Source organism: Rhinopithecus roxellana, chromosome 7 (assembly GCF_007565055.1).
Source record: "Rhinopithecus roxellana isolate Shanxi Qingling chromosome 7, ASM756505v1, whole genome shotgun sequence".
Taxonomy (NCBI): Eukaryota; Metazoa; Chordata; class Mammalia; order Primates; family Cercopithecidae; genus Rhinopithecus; species Rhinopithecus roxellana.
This window is the reverse complement of record NC_044555.1, coordinates 135,181,250-135,205,571: the sequence shown is the minus strand read 5'-3', so window position 1 is coordinate 135,205,571 and position 24,322 is coordinate 135,181,250. Positions and strand designations below refer to the sequence as shown.

At 40.4% G+C, this 24,322-nt stretch overlaps 1 pseudogene; it reads right to left on the bottom strand.

Annotated features, from left to right (window-relative positions):
* Positions 1-2,724: 2,724 nt before the first annotated feature.
* On the bottom strand, positions 2,725-2,838 carry LOC115898954 (annotated as a pseudogene).
* Positions 2,839-24,322: the final 21,484 nt, after the last annotated feature.

Genomic DNA, 24,322 nt, shown 5'->3' with positions numbered 1-24,322 from the left:
AGAGTACAAACCTCAGAGATACCCAGGGGACCCCATGAGGTCCACCAGCAGCCAGATTCTCCCTCCTGCCTGCTCCTAGATGTATACACACACAGCCCTGGCTGAGTGCTTGAGAGCAGAGAAGCCAAGCCAAGCATCTCTCCTTCCCATAGGATGGTCACCGCAACCCACAGCATACAGGAGACTGCTGGAGATTGCAACCTCTCCTCCAGGACATCTACAGTACCCGGGTCAGGGGTAGATGCAGGGCTCATCCCTGCCTAGTTGTTGAATGTGCTGTGAAGCCATGACTCACCCTGACACTCCACAGTGCCTGTGTGCCTGATTTCCATGCTCAGGCCCTTGCCAGGGGCAGAGGGCAACTATAGTCTCTGGGAGGTGATGTGGAGGGAGAAGACTGGTGGTCCCTAGAATACTGGGGTCAGGGGAGAAGGTAGCCAAGAACCTATTTCAGAGAGGTAGGGGGTTGGTGGGAGGTGAACGGAGGCCTTATTGTCTCACCAGGTTTCATTTATAAAACACAAATTCAAATGAAATTATTAAGAATTTCAAGACAGTGACCACTGAGCATTAAGCGAAGCACAAAACCCTTATGAGCTCTGAGCTTGGAGCCCTGGGGAACTACCCTGACTGCATGCCCATGAAGCTGACCCTGATCGGGCACCTCTTCTGTGCCAAATTTTGTACTCATTGCTGAGAGAGCACAGAGAGGAATCAGGCCTACCTCTGCCCCAGAGGAGCAGACAGTCAAGCAATGGAGGGAGCATAGTTCCAGGCTATGGTAAGTGCCACGTGGCATCAGAGGCCTGGGGAATTGATTTGCCACAGAAAAGGACGCTGAGAGACAGAAGCATGAGAGAGGAGAGCTGCACATCCATCCCCCTCCCTGGTATGTCTCAGGCCATTAGGCTGTCAGGCCAAATTTACCCACTCCCTTTCTCCACCCCCTCCGCATTTCTCCCTACCTGGCTACTCCAGGCTTCTCACATTTTCTCAGACACTTTTCCTCAGGCACATACCAAAAGTCATCTGTGAATTCTGATTTGATGTAAATTCTTCTTTCTTATGTCATTCCTAAGACAGATAATAAAACTCTGTACCCTGGATTTCCAAACCATAGCAAAGAGAAATGCCCTTCAACAAACCTCCCTTGTCGTTATAGTGGTTCCCCACCTGAAAGGTGGGAGAGACAGATGCTCACAGAGAGAATGCTGTGGAATTTAGCTAGTTAATATAGTTAAAACACTTTGAAGATAAAATGTGCTACATTAATTCCACATTCCATTATTACTAATAAAGGCTCAACCTTCATGCATTGGAATATCCAGAAAGGGATATTTGATTAATGATGAGTCAAGAGTGATTTAAAATATTGACCCTAGCTCTAAGCATAGCCAGAGTTTTATGTGCATCATATAATGCAATAATTGCTATAGTAACCACTCATTTATATTAATTAGAGGAGTAAATAGAGTTCTGTAATATATATTCCAGACTAATGCTGAGAGCATAAGTAACATCTTTCCATTGAAAGCTTTAATTGATGCACTTGCCTTGCAGGAAAATTTGCTTTTTTGCTTCATAGGTATATTTAGCCCATTTAAAGCAATTTTCTTTTATTCTCCCTCTCCCCTCTGCCTTGCACTGCCTCTGGGATTCCAAGGCAGTTAGCCATTTGTGTGAAGAAAAGAAGGCCATAATGACAGGAATCCTGAGATTTTTTTCTGAGTGAGTACTAGAGATGTTTCATGAGTAAATAATAGGAATAGATCCTTCTGAAGTCCTGGCTATTGGAGCAAATCTTCTAAGCATAAAGTGTTAAAAGTTAAAGGTGAAGTCATCAGGTGACTTTAAGCTTATCATTTGGAAGACTTGTGGGAGGCCTATACTGGGTCCATTGTGTTCTAAAATTTGTCGGTAGAAAAAAATGAGAAGCCCTAACAATACATAGACAGATATTTCGAGACTAACCAGGGGTCAATCACAGACTAGAGATGTACTAGTCAAATGAGACCCACACATGCCTTTCCTCTTTCTTCTATAATGTTTTAAAAACTTGAATTTGACTCCTTTAGGCAGGGCATGTGCTCACACAAGTTTCTACCACTCCCTACTGCAATAGGCTCAGTTGAAGCACATAACCTGTTTGTGTTATCTGCCTAGTTCCAGAAGGCACTTGAGTGTTATAGCCCAGAGGCCACCCAACACATTCATTTTACAAATGGGGAGACAGAGAAGCCAAGGGACTTGCCCAAGGTTACACTGTGACTCAGTGGCAAATCTGAGACTATAACCTTGGTCTCCTAGTTGCTGAGTCAATACTCTTTGTGTTATTCCAAGAAGCTTCCATTGTCAACACTGGGAAGATCCATGTCACTTTTCTCTGGTGCAGGCACTGGCCCTGTACCTCCATGAAGAAATGGCTGCTTGATTTATGCTCCCTCATCTCTGTCCCCCTCACCTCATGTAGGTTGTTATTGCCACATGCCATTTTCTACATTTTATCTACTATAGGCCATTTTGATGGATTTCAGCCACTTTAGTTCCCAAGTTAATTTGTTTTGGAGAATGCTGGTTTCAACTGACATCTGGCCTATGATATGATATGGTTTGGCCTTGTGTCTCCACCCAAATCTCATGTTGAATTATAATTCCCAGTGTTGGAGGTGGGACCTGGTTGGAGGTGATTGGATCATGGAGGTGGTTTTTTTTTTTTTTTTTTTTATTGCCGACTATATTTCAAGTCGTCATGGCGGGGTATTGGGAAAAGTTTTCAATTAGCAATAATCGCGCCTCGGATAAACCTCATTGGCTACGATACTGCCACTGCGCAAAGCTGAGGTGGTTTATAATGGTTTAGCAACATCCCACTAGTGCTGTCTCATAAGAGATTTCTCATGAGATCTGGTTGTTTAAAAGTGTGTAGCACCCACGTCTCATTGCTCTCTTCCTCCTGCTCTGGCTATGTGAAGGCCTTCACCTCTTGTCATGATTGTAAGTTTTTTGAGGCCTCCTGAACCATGTTTCCTGTAGAGCTTGTAGAACCATGAGTCAATTAAACCTCTTTTCCTTATAAATTACCCAGTTTGAGGTAGTTCTTTTTTTTTGAGATGGGGTCTCACTCTGTTGCCCAGGCTGGAGTGCAGTGGCATGATCACAGCTCACTGCAACCTGCGCCTCCTGGGTTTAAGCGATTCTCCTGTCTCAGCCTCCTGAGTAGCTGGGACTACAGGCATGCGCCACCACACCTGGCTGATTTTTGTATTTTTAGTAGAGATGGGGTTTCCCCATGTTGGCCAATGTTGGCCAGGCTGGTCTTGAATTCCTGGCTTCAAGTGAGCCACCCACCTCGGCCTCCCAAAGTGCTGGGATTACAGGCATGAACCACTGTGCCTGGCCCCAAGTAGTTATTTATAGCTCTGCAAGAACAGATTAATACAGATAGAAGGCTAAATCCTGAGCCACAAATTGTGGGGGAGGGGGTTAATATATTTCTCCTTTGTTGATTGCACGATGGCTATCCTATGAGAAATACCTAAGAAGAATTGTTAAGGTTTAGGTTTCATAGACTGTTCTAAGATAAGCATGATTAATTTTGCAGAAGGTGCTCAGTAACTGAGCTGTGAGAGGTACACGCCTGACTTTTAATATGATTCTCTCAGACCCCAAAGGAAAATATATCAGCAAGGATAGACTAGAAGGTGCTGCAGTAACAAACAACTCTCAAATCTGAGTGGAGTAACAACAAAGGTCTGTTTCTCACTCATGCTACATATCCAACATGAGTCAGTGGAGGGGCTCTGCTCATTGCAGCCATTCAGAAAACCAGACTTCTGGAGGCTCCCCCTCAGGATGTGAGCTCATGATTACCTCAGAAAGTGGAATACTATGCAGCAAATTACATCCAGAAGTGGCAGTGTAACTTGTACTCATATTTTATGGGCAAATCAAGTCACATGTCCCAACCTAACTTCAAAGAAGGGTGAGGAGGTATGATCCTACCATGTGCCTAGAAGACAGAGAGCCAGAAATATTGGGTGATTAGCACTAATGACTCTCACAAGAAGTTATATGCAATTTTGTGTGATACTTAACTGATGCTGGTGGAGGGCTGGGATGAGACACGTTTACAATATTTCCCTGTACCATGTTCAACTCTTCCATCTCTAACATGCTCTGACAAATCCTCAGGACACAGAAAATATAAAAATATTTTTATGAAACTTATTTTTCATTCATTTTTGAAGAGGCATTATTATTATTATTATAAATACATGTTATTATAGTAGTAAGTTACAAAAATGCATAAAAAAGAAAGAAAATTAAAATCACCAATACAGTAGTCCCTATATCCAGTGGGTAACTGAAACCAGCCTCTCCTCATCCATGGTTTCAGTTACCCATAGTAAACCACAGTTCAAAAGTATTAAATAGAAAACTCCAGAAATACATGATTCATACATTTTAAATTGTGCACCTTTCTGAATAGTGTTATGAAATCTCGCATTGTCTGGCTCCATTCTGTCTGGAAGGCGAATCCTCTCTTTGTCCAGTGTCTCTACACTATAGACACTACCTGTAGCCCATCAGTCATTTAGCAGCCATCTTGGTGATCAGATTCACTATTTTGGAATTGCAGTCCTTGCGTTTAACCCTTATTTTACTTCATAATGACCACAAAGTGCAAGAGTACTGTGCCTAATTTATAAATTAAACTTTATCATATGTACATGTGTATAAGAAAAAAACATAGTATATATTGGGTTCAGTATGATATGCGGTTTCAGGCATCTGTTGGCAGTCTTGGAACATATCCCTCCATAAGAGGGGACTACTATACTTCCATATATGTATTTCCCAGACATGATCATTGTAAACATTTGAAAGTATAGCTTTACAATCTTATTTTGTTTTGCCCTATTTTTTATAAGTTTTCCTAAGTCTAAAAATATATTATCTTGAATGGGAATTTGAGAGTCCCTTCTTTCTGGCCGCCTTCTTTATTTGCACCCCTCAGTTTTTTCCTTCTGGTAGCTCCACAGGCCTCTCACACTCAGAAAATGTTGATTCCTTTCTGTTTTCATTTTGGATCAAGAAGGGAAGCTCATAGTAAAATATTTATAGGTCAAGAAAAAGGGTCTCTGGCTGAAATTCCATCTTTTATGGAAAAATTTCAGTAATATTTTATATAAATGGTCTCCAACTGTTTCCTAGGACATACCCAAAGGTCTTTTTGGGAGGGGCATGTGGAAGGGTGAAGCTCTATCTTGCATCATGTACTGGTCATGTAACCTACCAAGGGCTTTGATTTCCTTCCTTGGTAAGTTGACATGGAAATTGCTGCCCAAGGTGCTGGATCAAATTTATGATTCTCCTTGGTCTCAAAAAAGTCATCTCTTTGTAACTACATTTAGGTTTTCTTTTCACCCTGATGTAACAGGTTTTAGTTCCTATCATTTCTGCTGATTCTTGGATCCCACTATTTCCTTCTTCCATCATTTTTCTTCATTCTGCTGAAACATATCCCTTGTAGCTGTGGGAAATTCTCTTATGTTTTGTATGAAAAAATAATCTTTTCTTTTACATTTATTATTGAATTCTATACCAAATTAATCTTGACATAGAATCCTGGGTATGTTGAATGATTGTGCTTACTCCAGAGTTATTCTCTTTTTAAAAAAATACTTTTCTTTTTAAAAAATCGACTCTTGAAGAAACATCTCTTTTATTTTTTTTTTTTTTTTTTTTTTGAGGCAGAGTCTCGCTTTGTCGCCCGGACTGGAGTGCAGTGGCCAGATCTCAGCTCACTGCAAGCTCCGCCTCCCGAGTTTACGCCATTCTCCTGCCTCAGCCTCCCGAGTAGCTGGGACTACAGGCGCCCGCCACTTCGCCCGGCTAGTTTTTGTATTTTTAGTAGAGACGGGGTTTCACCGTGCGGTGGCTCAAGCCTGTAATCCCAGCACTTTGGGAGGCCGAGACGGGCGGGAACATCTCTTTTATTATACCTAATTTAGCTTGGAATAAAATTTTAGGTTAGTTGCTATTTTCCTTCAGCACTTTGAAGATATTCTCTCATTATCTTAGAATCATTAGAATCCATTATTGCTGTTGAAAAATCTGCTGTGAGTCTAATTTTTACTTCTTCATCTGCCAGTAGTAGGCAACGCCTAAAATGAATGATGCCTAAGAATCTCAACTTGCTGGTATGTGTGTCCTTGTGTATTCCCCCTGCCCATGAGTATGGGCTGAGCCTAGTGACTTTCTTCTAATGAATAGAATATGACAACAATGATGAGATGTCACTTCCAAGATTAAATTAGAGAAAATCTTAGATGGCCTCTACTCCCCCCCAACTTGGTTGTTCTGAGGACATCAGCTGCCTTGTTGTGAACTTTTTATGGAGAGTTACATGTAGCAAGGAACTGAAGGAGACCTTTAGGCAACAGCTAGAAAAGAGCTGAGACCCTCAATCCAATAACCAGTGAGAAACTGAATATTACTAAGCTCACATAAGTAAATATGGAAACAAAGTCTCTCATAGTTGAGCCTTCAGATGCCACTGCTGCCCCATTTAACATCTTGATTGCAGTCTTGTATGAGATCTTAAGGCTGAGTCAACTAGGTAAGCTTCACCCAGATTTCTGGCCCACCAAAACTGTGAGATAATAAATGTTTGTTATTTTAAGCCCCCAAGCTTTGGGATAATCTATTATGCAGCAATAGCTAACTAATACACTGCCTTTACAGTAGTGTTTAAGATTTTTTCTTTTTCCTTCATATCAGAACATGAAGTTTATTATGATGTGTCTAGTTGTAGATAGTGAGGGTTTCATTTTATTTATACTGCTTGGAATTTTAAACACACTTTAAAAAACTTTTATTACAGAATATTTCACAATTGAAATGATGATTAATTCCTTAATATTATCAAATATTCAGTAATAGTACAAATTTATTTTCAAGCTTTCTTAATTTTTTACACTTAGTTTATTCAAATCAGAGTTCAAGTACATATTTAATTTATAATAATATTTCTAAATCAAAATCAGGTTCATAAACTTTATAGTCAGTTTCTTTGATTTTATGTTTCTATTTCTTTTTTTGTGGAGAGGAAAACCTCATTGTTAAAGACATGATTAACCTAATTCCTTAATTAGGTTAATTATATATTTATAATTATATAAATTATGCATATGTAATTGTTTCAAAGAACAATAATAATTTTTATTACCAATGTTACTGAAAAATGTTTATTTTTTCCAGTTCTCTTTTGCTTGTTTGTTTTGTTTTGTTGTTGTGGGGTTTTGAGTTTGCTTTGGTTGACTTTTTGTCATTGTTAAATTGGCATTTTTTTTTTGTCCTAAGATGTATCCTGCTAGGGATGAATGGTCCAATTAGTGACAGTTGAAATAATCTCTTTCTGTGTGGCTCTGCCACAAACTCAATATGCAGTTTCATTCATTTAATTTTGTTTCCAGTTTATACAAGTGGATTTGTTCTCATTTTCATTCAATTATCCTTGAAAATTAAGTAAAACATTCATATCATTCCAAAGTATAATATACAATCCAAGTATCCCCAGGAGACATGGCTTTCATCTCTATACTCCCATCTTGTGACTTACTTTTTCCTGTAAGCTGCCATTTTAAAAATATTATGGCTATCCTGCCATGCTTTTTGCAGGGAGGGAGCAGGGGTATAGCAAAGACACACAGATATGTGTGTGTGTGTATGTGTGTTTGTGCACGTTCGCTTCCTCCCCTTTTTAGATAAATGAGAACATATAATTTTTTTTCTATTATGACTTTTTCACTTAGCAATTTTAGATGTCTTTTGTCCATTATAAATTTTCTACACATGTAAAAGTCCATACATTACAAGGGTATGGTTTGAAAAATTTTCACCAAGTGAATACATCTATGTCAGTACCATTTAGATCAAGAAATACATTACTAACATCCAGAAGCCCTTCTCTTGTACCCTCCCAATCATTTTCCACACCCACCTCTTCAAAAATAACCATGATTTTTAACTTCTATTGCCTTAGATTAATATGCCTGTTTTACAAAGTTTAAACACATAGATTCATACATTTTCTACCGATTTGCATCTGGATGCCGCTATTCACCTGTTTGTGAAATTCATCCATGTTGTTTCATGTAGAAGTAGACCATTCATTCTTTTTTTGTTTGTTTGTTTAATTTGGCATATTATTTTATTGCTTTATATTTTTTTATTTATTTTATTATATTTTTTATTTTTATTTTTATTTTTTTTTATTATTATACTTTAACTTCTAGGGTACATGTGCATAACGTGCAGGTTTGTTACATATGTATACTTAGGTCATGTTGGTGTGCTGCACCCATCAACTCGTCAGCACCCATCAATTCATCATTTATATCATGTATAACTGCCCAAGGCAATCCCTCCCTCCTCCCCCCTCCCCATGATAGGCCCCAGTGTGTGATGTTCCCCTTCCCGAGTCCAAGTGATCTCATTGTTCAGTTCCCACCTATGAGTGAGAACATGTGGTGTTTGGTTTTCTGTTCTTGTGATAGTTTGCTAAGAATGATGGTTTCCAGCTGCATCCATGTCCCTACAAAGGACGCAAACTCATCTTTTTTTTGTGGCTGCATAGTATTCCATGGTGTATATGTGCCACATTTTCTTAATCCAGTCTGTCACAGATGGACATTTGGGTTGATTCCAAGTCTTTGCTATTGTGAATAGTGCTGCAATAAATATACGTGTGCATGTGTCGTTCTGGTAGAATAATTTATAATCCTTTGGGGATATACCCAGTAGTGGGATGGCTGGGTCATATGGTATATCTAGTTCTAGATCCTTGAGGAATTGCCATACTGTTTTCCATAATGGTTGAACTAGTTTACAATCCCACCAACAGTGTAAAAGTGTTCCTATTTCTCCACATCCTCTCCAACAACTGTTGTTTCCTGAATTCTTAATGATTGCCATTCTAACTGGTGTGAGATGGTATCTCATTGTGGTTTTGATTTGCATTTCTCTGATGGCCAGTGATGATGAGCATTTTTTCATGTGTCTGTTGGCTGTATGAATGTCTTCTTTTGAGAAATGTCTGTTCATATCCTTTGCCCACTTTTTGATGGGGTTGTTTGTTTTTTTCTTGTATATTTGTTTGAGTTCTTTGTAGATTCTGGATATTAGCCCTTTGTCAGATGAGTAGGTTGCAAAAATTTTCTCCCATTCTGTAGGTTGCCTGTCCACTCTGATGGTAGTTTCTTTTGCTGTGCAAAAGCTCTTTAGTTTAATTAGATCCCATTTGTCAATTTTGGCTTTTGCTGCCGTTGCTTTTGGTGTTTTAGACATGAAGTCCTTGCCCATGCCTATGTCCTGAATGGTACTACCTAGATTTTCTTCTAGGGTTTTTATGGTATTAGGTCTAACATTTAAGTCTCTAATCCATCTTGAATTAATCTTCGTATAAGGAGTAAGGAAAGGATCCAGTTTCAGCTTTCTACTTATGGCTAGCCAATTTTCCCAGTACCCTTTATTAAACAGGGAATCCTTTCCCCATTTCTTGTTTCTCTCAGGTTTGTCAAAGATCAGATGGCTGTAGATGTGTGGTATTATTTCTGAGGACTCTGTTCTGTTCCATTGGTCTATATCTCTGTTTTGGTACCAGTACCATGCTGTTTTGGTTACTGTTGCCTTGTAGTATAGTTCGAAGTCAGGTAGCGTGATGCCTCCAGCTTTGTTCTTTTGACTTAGGATTGTCTTGGCAATGCGGGCTCTTTTTTGGTTCCATATGAACTTTAAAGCAGTTTTTTCCAATTCTGTGAAGTAACTCATTGATAGCTTGATGGGGATGGCATTGAATCTATAAATAACCTTGGGGAGTATGGCCATTTTCACGATATTGATTCTTCCTATCCATGAGCATGGTGTGTTCTTCCATTTGTTTGTGTCCTCTTTGATTTCACTGAGCAGTGGTTTGTAGTTCTCCTTGAAGAGGTCCTTTACATCCCTTGTAAGCTGGATTCCTAGGTATTTGATTCTCTTTGAAGCAATTGTGAATGGAAGTTCATTCCTGATTTGGCTCTCTGCTTGTCTGTTACTGGTGTATAAGAATGCTTGTGATTTTTGCACATTAATTTTGTATCCTGAGACTTTGCTGAAGTTGCTTATCAGCTTAAGGAGCTTTTGGGCTGAGACGATGGGGTTTTCTAAATATACAATCATGTCATCTGCAAACAGAGACAATTTGACTTCTTCTTTTCCTCACTGGATACCCTTGATTTCTTTCTCTTGCCTAATTGCCCTAGCCAGAACTTCCAACACTATGTTGAATAGGAGTGGTGAGAGAGGGCATCCCTGTCTTGTGCCAGTTTTCAAAGGGAATTTTTCCAGTTTTTGCCCATTCAGTATGATATTAGCTGTGGGTTTGTCATAAATCACTCTTATTATTTTGAGGTACGTTCCATCAATACCGAATTTATTGAGCGTTTTTAGCATGAAGGGCTGTTGAATTTTGTCAAAAGCCTTTTCTGCGTCTATTGAGATAATCATGTGGTTCTTGTCTTTGGTTCTGTTTATATGCTGGATTACGTTTATTGATTTGCGAATGTTGAACCAGCCTTGCATCCCAGGGATGAAGCCCACTTGATCATGGTGGATAAGCTTTTTGATGTGCTGCTGAATCCGGTTTGCCAGTATTTTATTGAGAATTTTTGCATCGATGTTCATCAGGGATATTGGTCTAAAATTCTCTTTTTTTGTTGTGTCTCTGCCAGGCTTTGGTATCAGGATGATGTTGGCCACATAAAATGAGTTAGGGAGGATTCCCTCTTTTTCTATTGATTGGAATAGTTTCAGAAGGAATGGTACCAGCTCCTCCTTGTACCTCTGGTAGAATTCAGCTGTGAATCCATCTGGTCCTAGACTTTTTTTGGTGGGTAGGCTATTAATTGTTGCCTCAATTTCAGAGCCTGCTATTGGTCTATTCAGGGATTCAACTTCTTCCTGGTTTAGCCTTGGGAGACTGTAAGTGTCCAGGAAATTATCCATTTCTTCTAGATTTTCTAGTTGATTTGTGTAGAGGTGTTTATAGTATTCTCTGATGGTAGTTTGTATTTCTGTGGGGTCAGTGGTGATATCCCCTTTATCATTTTTTATTGCGTCTATTTGATTCCTCTCTCTTTTCTTCTTTATTAGTCTTGCTAGTGCTCTGTCAATTTTGTTGATCTTTTCAAAAAACCAACTCCTGGATTCACTGATTTTTTGGAGGGTTTTTTTGTGTCTCTATCTCCTTCAGTTCTGCTCTGATCTTAGTTATTTCTTGCCTTCTGCTAGCTTTTGAATGTGTTTGCTCTTGCCTCTCTAGTTCTTTTAATTGTGATGTTAGAGTGTCAATTTTAGATCTTTCCTGCTTTCTCTTGTGGGCATTTAGTGCTATAAATTTCCCTCTACACACTGCTTTAAATGTGTCCCAGAGATTCTGGTATGTTGTATCTTTGTTCTCATTGGTTTCAGAGAACATCTTTATTTCCGCTTTCATTTCGTTATGTACCCAGTAGTCATTCAGGAGCAGGTTGTTCAGTTTCCATGTAGTTGAGCGGTTTTGATTGAGTTTCTTAGTCCTGAGTTCTAGTTTGATTGCACTGTGGTCTGAGAGACAGTTTGTTATAATTTCTGTTCTTTTACATTTGCTGAGGAATGCTTTACTTCCAATTATGTGGTCAATTTTGGAACAAGTGTGATGTGGTGCTGAGAAGAATGTATATTCTGTTGATTTGGGGTGGAGAGTTCTATAGATGTCTATTAGGTCTGCTTGGTGCAGAGATGAGTTCAATTCCTGGATATCCTTGTTAACTTTCTGTCTCGTTGATCTGTCTAATGTTGACAGTGGAGTGTTGAAGTCTCCCATTATTATTGTATGGGAGTCTAAGTCTCTTTGTAAGTCTCTAAGGACTTGCTTTATGAATCTGGGTGCTCCTGTATTGGGTGCATATATATTTAGGAGAGTTAGCTCTTCCTGTTGAATTGATCCCTTTACCATTATGTAATGGCCTTCTTTGTCTCTTTTGATCTTTGATGGTTTAAAGTCTGTTTTATCAGAGACTAGGATTGCAACCCCTGCTTTTTTTTTCTCCATTTGCTTGGTAGATCTTCCTCCATCCCTTTATTTTGAGCCTATGTATGTCTCTGCATGTGAGATGGGTCTCCTGAATACAGCAGACTGATGGGTCTTGACTCTTTATCCAGTGTGCCAGTCTGTGTCTTTTAATTGGAGCATTTAGTCCATTAACATTTAAGGTTAATATTGTTATGTGTGAACTTGATCCTGCCATTATGATATTAACTGGTTATTTTGCTCGTTAGTTGATGCAGTTTCTTCCTAGCCTCGATGGTCTTTACATTTTGGCATGTTTTTGCAATGGCTGGTACCGGTTGTTCCTTTCCATGTTTAGGGCTTCCTTCAGGGTCTCTTGTAAGGCAGGCCTGGTGGTGACAAAATCTCTAAGCATTTGCTTATCTGTAAAGGATTTTATTTCTCCTTCACTTATGAAACTTAGTTTGGTTGGATATGAAATTCTGGGTTTAAAATTCTTTTCTTTAAGAACTTTCAATATTGGCCCCCACTCTCTTCTGGCTTGTAGAGTTTCTGCCGAGAGATCTGCTGTTAGTCTGATGGGCTTCCCTTTGTGGGTAACCCGACCTTTCTCTCTGGCTGCCCTTAAGATTTTTTCCTTCATTACAACTTTGGTGAATCTGGCAATTATGTGTCTTGGAGTTGCTCTTCTGGAGGAGTATCTTTGTGGCGTTCTCTGTATTTCCTGAATTTGAATGTTGGCCTGCCCTACTAGGTTGGGGAAGTTCTCCTGGATGATATCCTGAAGAGTGTTTTCCAACTTGGTTCCATTTTCCCCCTCACTTTCAGGCACCCCAATCAGACGTTCATTTGGTCTTTTTACGTAATCCCACACTTCTTGCAGGCTTTGTTCATTTCTTTTTCTTCTTTTTTCTTTTGGTTTCTCTTCTCGCTTCATTTCATTCATTTGATCTTCAATCACTGATACTCTTTCTTCCAGTTGATCGAGTCGGTTACTGAAGCTTGTGCATTTGTCACGTATTTCTCGTGTCATGGTTTTCATCTCTGTCATTTCGTTTATGATCTTCTCTGCATTAATTAGTCTAGCTGTCAATTCTTCCACTCTTTTTTCAAGATTTTTAGTTTCTTTGCGCTGGGTACGTAATTCCTCCTTTAGCTCTGAGAAGTTTGATGGACTTAAGCCTTCTTCTCTCATCTCGTCAAAGTCATTCTCTGACCAGCTTTGATCCGTTGCTGGCAATGGGCTGCGCTCCTTTGCAGGGGGAGATGCGCTCTTATTTTTTGAATTTCCAGCTTTTCTGCCCTGCTTCTTCCCCATCTTTGTGGTTTTATCTGTCTCTGGTCTTTGATGATGGTGACGTACTGATGGGGTTTTGGTATAGGTGTCCTTCCTGTTTGATAGTTTTCCTTCTGACAGTCAGAAGGACTGTCTGTTGGTCTGTTGGAGATTGCTTGAGGTCCACTCCAGACCCTGTTTGCCTGGGTATCTGCAGCAGAGGTTGCCGAAGATAGAATATTGCTGAACAGCGAGTGTACCTGTCTGATTCTTCCTTTGGAAGTTTCCTCTCAGGGGTGTACTCCACCCTGTGAGGTGTGGGGTGTCAGACTGCCCCTAGTGGGGGATGTCTCCCAGCTAGGCTACTCAGGGGTCAGGGACCCACCTGAGCAGGCAGTCTGTCTGTTCTCAGATCTCAACCTCCGTGTTGGGAGATCCACGGCTCTCCCCAAATCTGTCAGACAGAGTCGTTCGCGTCTGCACCGACCCCGCTGCTTCCCCTGTTGGTCTTCAGCTGTGCGCTGTCCCCAGAGGTGGAGTCTACAGAGACAGGCAGGCTTCTTTGGGCTGCTGTGAGCTCCACCCAGTTCAAGCTTCCCAGGGCTTTGTTTACCTACTTAAGCCTCAGCAATGGCGGGCGCCTCTCCCCCAGCCTCGCTGCTGCCTTGCGGATAGATCGCCGCAGACTGCTGTGTTAGCAGTGAGGGAGGCTCCGTGGGCGTGGGACCCTCCCGGCCAGGTGTGGGATATATTCTCCTGGTGTGCCTGTCTGCTTAAAGCGCAGTATTGGAGTGGGAGTTACCCGATTTTCCAGGTTTTGTGTGTGTCAGTTCCCCTGGCTAGGAAAACGGATTCCCTTCCCCCTTGCGCTTCCAGGTGAGGCGATGCCTCGCCCTGCTTCAGCTCTCACTGGTCAGGCTGCAGCAGCTGACCAGCACCGATTGTCCGGCACTCCCTAGTGAGATGACCCCAGTACCTCAGTTGAAAATGCAGAAATCACCGGTCTTCTGTGTTGCTCGCGCTGGGAGTTGGAGACTGGAGCTGTTCCTATTCGGCCATCTTGCTCCGCCCCCAGACCATTCATTCTTATTGCTGCGTAGTAGTCTATCATATAATTACAGCATAATTTATTTATCTGTATTGTTAATACACATTTGGGTTTTTTTTTCCAGTTTGGGGATTTCAAAAACAGTGCTGCTTCTTTAGAATAGTTTGAGTAGGGCTGATATTAGTTCTTTAAATATTTACTAGAATTCAGTGGTGAAGCCATCAGGTCCTGGGCTTTTCTTTGATTGGAGACCTTTTATTATGGCTTCTATCTTGGTACTTGTTATTGGCATATTCAGGTTTTGGATTTTTTCATGGTTCAGTCTTGGTAGGTTGTACATGTCTAGGAATATATCAATTTCTTCTAGGTTTTCCAATTTATTGGCAAAAGACCCAGAGTAGCCAAAGCAATCCTGAGCAAAAAGAACAAAGCTGGAGGAATCACATTACCTGACTTCAAAGTATACTACAGAGCTATAGTAATCAAAACAGCATGGTCCTGGCATTAAAAAACAGACACGTAGACCAATGGAACAGAAAAGAGGACACAGAAAGAAATCCACACATTTATAGTCAACTCATTTTTGACAAAGGCACCAAAAATATGCTGCAGGGAGAGGACAGTTTCTTCAAAAAATGGTGCTGGGAACACTGAACAATTATATACAGATTAATGTACCTAGGCCCTTATCTCTAACCATACAAAAAAATCAAATCAAAATGGACTAAACACTTAAATTTAAGGCCTGAAACGATGAAACTTCTAGAAGAAAACATTGAGGAAAATCTCCAGAACATTCGTCTGGGCAAAAATTTCTTGAGTATGACCTCAAAAGCACAGATGACCAAAGCAAAAGTGGAGATCGCATCAAGCTAAAAAGTTTCTGCACAGCAAATGTAACAATCTTGGCTGCTTGTATATCTTCTTTTGAGAAGTGTCTCTTCATGTCCCTTACCCTTTTCTCATAGGGTTATTTGTTGTTTGCTTGTTAATTTAAGTTATTTGTAGATACTGGATACTAGACCTTTTTTTTTTTTTTTTTTTTTGAGACGGAGTCTCGCTCTGTCGCCCAGGCTGGAGTGCAGTGGCCGGATCTCAGCTCACTGCAAGCTCCGCCTCCCGGGTTTATGCCATTCTCCTGCCTCAGCCTCCCGAGTAGCTGGGACTACAAGCGCCCGCCACCTCGCCCGGCTAGTTTTTTGTATTTTTTAGTAGAGTCGGGGTTTCACCGTGTTAGCCAGGATGGTCTCGATCTCCTGACCTCGTGATCCGCCCGTCTCGGCCTCCCAAAGTGCTGGGATTACAGGCTTGAGCCACCGCACCCGGCCTAGACCATTTTTTGATGCATAGCTTACAAATACTTCCTACCATTTGTACGTTGTCTATTTACTCTTCTGACAGATTATTTGGCTGTGCAGAAGCTGTTTAATTAGGTCCTATTTGTTGATTTTTGGTTTTGCTGCAATTGCTTTTGGCATCTGTGTTATGAAATCCTTGCCAGGTCCTATGTCCAGAATAATATTTCCTAGGTTTTTTTCCATGGTTTCTATAGTTTTTGAGCTTACATTTAAGTCTTTGATGCATCTTGAGCTTATTTTAGTATATGGTGTAAGGAAGGCATCCAGTTTCAATCTTCTGCATATGCCTGGCCAGTTATTTCATAGCCTTTCTATTATAACCATAATCATTCTATTATAACCATAACCATAACTATTTCGTGTCCATTTATTGAATAAGGAGTCTTTTCTCCATGGCTTGCTTTTGTCAATTTTGTTAAAGATCAAATAGTTTTACATGTGCAGCATTATTTCTGGACTATCTATTCTGTTCCATTGGTCTGTCTGTTTCTAAACCAATACCATGCTATTTTGATTACTGTAGCTCTGTAATATAGTTTAAAGTCAGGTTATGTGATGCCCCCAGTGTTGTTCTTTTAGTTTAGGATTGCCTTGGCAATTTGGGCTCTCTTATTTGTTCCATTTGTATTTTAAGATAGTTTTTTTCTAATTCTGTAAAGAATGTCAGCAGTATTTTGAGAGGAATAGCATTGAATCTATAAGTTACTTTGGGCAGTATGTCCATTTTAACAACATTGATTCTCCCTATACATGTTCATGGAGTGTTTTTCCATTTGCTTGTGTCATCTCTGATTTATTTGAGCAGTGTTTTGTAGTTCTTCTTATAGATATCTTTCACTTCTTTATCCTTAGCTATCTGTATTTCTATGTATTTTTATTCTTTTTGTGGCTACTGTGAATGGGATTGCATTCTTGATTTGGCTCTCAGCTTAAATGTCTTGAGCGGAGCACCATCCCAAGTCCTTATTTCAAGCAACAAGCCTTGCCTCCTTTTCCATGTTGTGTAGTGTATTTCTGTGCCTCATTAAACATCGGAAACTTCTGTACACTTCTGGTTGTTTTTAAAACCATGTCCTGTACACCATCCTGGACACTTCATTCTATGTGCTACTTTGTTTTTCTGTATTAAGGGTTATCATTCTGTCTTGGAGTGTGGCTGTTTTCTTTTAAATTTTTCTCTGTACCTTTTATCTAACAGTGATGTATGTCTAAAGAATGAGAAGGGAAGAGGGAGGGAGAAAGAGTGATGTGGTAGGATATGGTTCAGAATATGAACTGAGAATACCATCTTAATTAGAAATCTCCAATATTTTCTTTGCAAAAATATGCTTACATTATTATTATAACACTGTTTCAGTGTTATACAAAAATAATGATTATCTATTATTATTTAGATAAGATTATTATATAAATTATTATTTAGATAAGATACTGTTATCTCTCTTTTTGTAGTCTATTTTGAACACTCTTCACACCATTAAATATTCTACAACAGTACATTTCTGTTTGTGCTGATCAAATTAGATTGTGGTAATCTACTAGATGTGGTTTGTCTCTGCTGTTGTATATGAAACTGAAGGCCTAAGGTTAAGCCTTGTTTATCTCTTTCTGCATCCCGATGACTCAGCACAGAGTAGGCTTCAAGAAATATACGTATAATGAGTAAATAAGTCAATAGATAAGTGACCTTTGATTCCTACTATGTGCACATTATTGAATTAGACTTACTGTGTGATTGCTTGGAAGAATTTACAAAGATGGGTAGCTGACAGTGTTTCAATCCTCAAGGGACTAGTGATGTATTTAGAAGCTGACAGCCAGTTGATGATGGAGATGTTGCTTTTCACGCTGTTTTTATCTCTCTGTCTCGCTCATATAACTCTATCACTTAGCTATGCAGCGTTTCTTGGGCTTTGCTAGCAGGGTAAACCACAAAAGACGAGATCATACTTGCTAAAAACTCTCAGGTTTGGAGTAAACCCAAGACATTTCCTATCGGGATGAGTTCCTGTATTAAAACAGTTAAAAATGAACTATGATTTCTATTGTTTTCTAAGGCATGATTGCTGTGACTGGAAATCCCAGAGTGAATACTTAGGACCCTCTTGACAGGTACTTTCTGACTAAAACTTTACAGTTCTTAAAGATTTCCAATTTAATTTAGGATTCCTAATGATCTTCATTGTCGTCTTTTTCTATTATAAAGCTGTAGCCTGTAAATCTGGAAGCTGTTCAGCATGCACTAAAAATGTCAATATGCTTCAAATAAGTACTGTTGCATCTCATAAAAATCTCTTCCTCATGAAAATCCCCCATTAAATCAATATCATCTATTATTAGTGTTCTATATGCTATATTTCAAAGTAAAATGAAGACTATGAAGGGCCATGAAATCATGTAGTCAATCAAAGCTCTGTCTAATAAATTCAGGGAACACAAATCAACCTCATTACCTTTCTATACATTTTTTTTTTTTTTTTTGAGGTGGAGTTTCACTCTTGTTGCTCAGGCCAGAGTGCAATGGCATGATCTCGGCTCACCGTAACCTCCACCTCCTGGGTTCAAGCGATTCTCCTGCCTCAGCCTCCTGAGTGGCTGGGATCACAGGCATGCGCCACCACATCCAGCTAATTTTGTATTTTTAGTAGAGATGGGGTTTCTCCATATTGGTCAGGCTGGTCTTGAACTCCCGACCTCCAGTGATCCACCCGCCTGGGCCTCCCAAAGTGCTGGAATTACAGGTGTGAGCCCCAGCGCCCAGCCCCTTTCTATACTTTTTTAGCTCCAGGGTTAGCCACCATTGTCCTAGATCCCTTATGTCTGCAAGGGCTCCTGGACATTGGAGAATGTTTGTGGAGAGCTCAGACACACTTGTCTGAACCTGCAAGAGTCAGTTTTGCAGAGTGCAGCTAGAAATGCAAAACACAAAAAAGACAGACCCATCCCTTTTGCTAATCCTTGTCTCCTGAGCTGTGACCTCCAGGCATTTTGTATCTTCAGCTGCTCCAGTCCCATTGAATCTCAAGCTATGTCAGACTTAATGAGGTTGCTGGCAATCAGAAGGCTAGAAGACACATTTGGAAAGCTTTAAGACGGTATCATGCCCACTCTTAATGTAAACCCCATGTAAACTTGAACTTTACATTTTGAACAACACTTGGTTCTCTAACAAATAAACCTCCCAAATGTCAGTAGCTTAACACAATGAAGTTTATTTCTCATTCAGGTGGCAGTGCATTATGGAAGTTGCTGGTTGGCAGCCTTTCCTCCACATAAGATCTAGGGACATTGGGTCCTTACGTCTTGTAGATGTGCCACAACTAGGGCCTCAGAGAACTCTGCTACCAGCTGGCAGAAGTGGAAATGAAAGGTGGATTAATCATTTCTTGTTTTATTATTAGTTTGGCCTGGAAGGAGTACACATTAATTCCACTCACATTCCATTGTGAAAACTAGTCTTATAACTCTACCTAGATTCAAGGAGAGCTCAGAAATACAGTCTGTAGCTGCAATACCACCCTCAGACCTGAGCTAACATATCCTCTCGTCCAGTCCCTATTCCTCAAGAGGTCCGCTGCTTTGGAATGCTTTCCAGAATTTTCTAAGACCCCATCTGGTACCTGTGACTAGACAGGGTCAGTAGTATCATCCAGGCAGGGTGTTGCCAGTCTGGACTGGGTCCTTTTCTGGTCCTGATCACCAGAAAATCCTTCCTTGAAAGTTTCTAAGTCCCCTTCCAGTGAGAGGGACCAGTCAGACTGGCAGTGCCAGTTGAACAAGGCACCCTGAGCCCAAACAGGGACCCACGTAAGTTCCAGTCTCCATTTCTTCTCTCTGTGTACTCTCCACCTATTCCCCTGTGGTGCCCTCACAGGGAACAGGTGATCATGGGGCCAAATAGATCCCCTTTGGAGCTCCTGGACTCATATCTACACGTTGTTCCAGTGTGTTGTATGGCATTTCTTTTGGGAAATTGTGCAAGATTGGGCTGCTAGAATAATGCTGACATGCTGACTTGACTGACATAGGATAGGTTCAGAGCTCCAGGATCTTGTTAGTACACCAGCACCAGTTGGGTTTGAATTGCATGTGTGGGTCCATGCATGAGTCTTTGCCCATCTGTGTGCCCACCTCTAGTCTATAGCACCAGAGGTGGAGGTTGTGGCAGGCGTTTTTTACCTGATATGACCCCTTCCACTGACACCCAGGACATCAGTCTCTCTATGGGCTCTGTGGCACTTGTTAAACAGTCATACAGAGTTAACTATTTCTATCTCCTCTGTGAGCTTCTGACGTTGTTGTCTCACTTTTCCAATGGGCCTTTCTGATAAATTTCCTCTTTTGCTTTCAATCATGTGATGATATCATGATCATCCCTTACGTGAATGTGATCACTTTTCATGCTCTGCCAATGGGCCTCCCGCCCCTGCTACTCATCCTCCCTGCTTGTGGTGGCATGTGTATAATGCAAGGGTGCAGTTAACGTGGAAAGACATCCGGTCCTAGGAATGTGATGATTATGACCTCCAGGGTTCAAGAGAGGCTATGATTGGAAGATGTGTCATTCTACATGTATGCTATAAAGTGCCAAAGGGTACATTGAACATGACCATAAAGTGACATATTGTTCACATTTTCCTGCACACTCTGGAGAAGTTGTGCCTTTGTGCTCATCATCAACGAAGCACAGTAACAATGTCTGAGAGCCCACAGGGAGCTGATATTCACAGGCAGCCTGGTGGATAATGGTAGCGTCATGGGTCTTGGTGTAGCCAGCATGAACTTAAGAGTATCAGGGGCCTGTAGAGGTAAGAAGATCTAGACTGTTTCAGTACAAGTAGGTGCTCAAGAGCCATGGCATTCTGAGCAACAACAGTGATGGTCCCTTTTCCTCTCAATGGGAGATATCACCTTAGTCATCTGTGGTGCATTGGACAATTAGGAACATAGAGGCATGCTTGCTGAGCCCGAGCAAGAAGATGTGGAACCTGAACCTGTGGGGAAACTTCACAAGCACTAATGGCACAGTAAACAAATAGCTAAGTACCTCCTCTCCCCCTATAATGCTCAATCTTCATCAACAAATCACTATACCTCATGTGAGCCCATGAATTTTGCCATACATGTTTTCATTAAATTGTTTGTATAGAGAAGAACCCACAAAAATATTTACCTAGGACCCTGCACATCCCAGAGGCAGCCCTGCCTTTCTGGACAGCATCTTCTCCAGCATTATTCTAAACTATAGAATGGGGAGAAAAAAATCTTGTGTGTGCTCCTAGCTAAGGTCAACTCTTCCGTGGCAAGTGGGGTCAGGGCCTGAGAAAGACAGTGTCTTCATAGGGGGTTGGCCTGGTACGGAGACTTACAGGTTGAATAGGGTGAGGTTAATGTTGACAAAGAATAGCACTTCAGCCTGTGGAAACCAGAACCAAAGCAGGTAAGGTGGATGTCTGTAAAGAGGAGTAGCCTGTTGTAGTAAAATGTGCTCTTTGAATTATACAGTTCTCAGCATTCATTCATTAATTCATTCATTGATTAATTCAATTGAGCTCCTATTATTGGCCAGGCAATGTCCTAGGCCACAGTGAACAAGACAGAAGGGTTTCCCACAGTCGTGATTGCTGCACTCATTCACACACAACTCAAAACAGGAGAAAACTTCCCTGAGGGTTGCTGTCTTTCTTGCACATAGCTCCTGCTTCTTCTGTGATCTCTGTGAGCTACCTTTTAAATGTGGGATTTGTTTTCAAATGTGGCTCTCATGTCTAAGGCTCTCTGTAGAGTGGCTCAGAAGACCAATTTTATGTGCCTCATTGTGGTTTACTCCAATCTGCCCTTTAGGTGCAGCCTTCTCTCGCTGAGGGCCCTCCTGGTTCCATCTCCTTTGTCAATAGACCCCATTAGGCCAGCATCATCAGTATCTTAAAATGGAAAATGAAATAGCCTTTGCGAGAAAAGGAGTGGAATTTTCATTTTTCTCACTAAGCTCCCTTTGAGTGAGCAATTTTAGGACTTCTGCAAACACTCCCTGCAGAGAAGGCTCTGTAAATGTAGCTTTTCCTCGTCTCTGAAAGCACTACTCTTCCATGAGAGGTATAGTCCATTCTTACATACACAGAAATCAGAAAGGTGGAGAAATAAATTAGAGAGCAGAGTAGCCACCTCCTGGTGAACCTTTCATAGTACCCTATATTCAGCTTCAATCTCAAGCAATTCATTCATTCATTCATTCATTTTTTCATTCAACAAATATTAAAGGAGGGCCTGCCACATATCAGACCCTGTGCCTGATGACATGAATACAGCAATGAGCAGAACCCCATCCTCAAAATGTTTGCAGACTGGATGGGGTTTATGCATAGAGGCAGACTCAATGGCACAGGTCTCAGAGTCTGGTAAACCTAGGCACCTGTTTTAAAGGGAGTGGCATGAAAATTAAACAGAACAATGATTCTTGAAGTGTAATCCATAGACTTGTGGGCACCCAGAGACTCTTTTGGAGATTCTGTGAAGTAAAAACTATTTTCATTATTTGCCTTTTTCTCTGGCTTGACATCTGCATGTTGGTGCTACTACTGTACTAGTAGTTTTTGGCTTCTTCACTGCCACACTTGAAGTTAAAAAAAGTTTCACTTAAGAATGTCCTTGAAGAAGTAGAAAAAGTTATTAATTTTATGAAAGCTCAAGCCTTGAGTGCAGGTCTTTTAAATATTCTGTGTGACAAAATGGGAACTACATATAAAGCATTTGTTATACACTATAATACAATTATTGACTCAAAGAAAACCACTTGTGTAATTGAGTTGTGAGATGAACTTGCTGATTTATTTTTTTCATAGAACCCCATTTTGACTTGAAAATATGTGGGACAATCTATGGTGACTTAGCAAGTATTTAGTAAACATCTTCTCAAAAGTGAACACAGTGAGCCTGCCACTTCAAAAACAAAAAACAAATTAATTTCTTTCCAATGACAAAATTTGAACTTTCGAGCAAAAATTAGAATTTTGGGAAACATAGATTCACCACTGTGAGCTTGACAGCTTCCCAATAGCCAAAGACATTTCCATCAGATCAGTGGTGATATAAACAAATGTGGCTTTGGGGTATTACATAATGAAAGGTATCATCGTTTAAAAGATAGACGCAACTCAGGGCACCAGGGTTTTCCGGATGACCAATGCACAGTGTTACAAAAGCATGACTACTTAAAAACCCATTCAAAGTGATAGAGAGATCAATGGATTTTAATACAGCAGAGTACAAACATTCATTGATATGGTTTTAGATCTTTATTGTTACTAAACTTTTTTTAAAAAGTCCTTTTTGTTGAGATTTTTCATGTTGCATCAATGAAGAATACTCAAAATTATCTGGTCTTTTAAAATAGTTTTATTTTCTCTAAATGCATAACTATGTGCATTTTCTTCATATACTTCAAACAGAGCAACATACTGCAAACAGATTCAATGCAGAAGTGGAAGAATCCATCTATCTTTCATTAAGGAGAAGATTAGGCATTTGAAATACTGTGAAACAATGCATCTCTTCTAACTAAATAATTTTTGCTTTGAAAAAATACAGTTACTTTTCATAAACATGTGCTGTTTATGACACCATGTACTGGATTGATTTTTTATTTTATAGTTATTTAACAAATTAATATTTTTAATATCTTAGTCTTAACTTCTAACATGGTAGGTAGTGATAGACATAATCCATGTAAATACAAGTTGTTTAGGGTCCTCAATAGTAATTAAGAATATAAAGCTTGACATCTGCTGACGCAGAGAAAGGGGCATGTGGCTATGTACTCATCACTACCCACAGGTCCCTCAGCACAGGTTTTGTGGGGACCTCTTGTCTCCCCTTGAGGCGGGGAGCCTGTCGCATTCATTTTTGTATTCTTAATGACCAGCAAAAGTGCTTGGCACATAGTGAGTGTCCAGTGACTGTTGAGCTCATGAGCATATGAGTAAATAAGACATTGGATAGTGTCACAGAAGATGGGTGCTGGGACGTAGGCAGAGCAGCTCAAATCAATATGAAGCCAGACCCAGGTGGAGATAATGAGATGATCTCTGAAGACCCAGTTTAGTTTCTTCCAATGTTCTATTTTGCTGTTGAATCAGAGGTTGGGGCTTATGCCACTGGCTTCTCTCATCCTGATCCAGTTGGCCACGCTAAGACACAGGTACCCTGGGGAAGGACTACTATAGGTAGACAAAACCTCAAGTGATGTGTTTTGCTTGGCTCCATAGCAATGACCTGATTCAATGGAAAATGTGCTTTATCCTGGCTGCTGCCAGCACACCAACCAGGCTCGTGAAGGTGATAGGAAATCAGCAGAGTGTTCACGGACACATGCCTGTGAGTTGAACCCATTCAGCAACAGAAACGGCTTTATATTCTACCCGCTGTAGTTTATCTAAACCCTTCTGGCCTGAATTTACATGTGTCATGCTTAGATTTTAATGGTCACTGTAGTGCATACCAGGCCAAATTCATTGGTAAATCCCCTGCATAGACAAGCCAAGAAAACT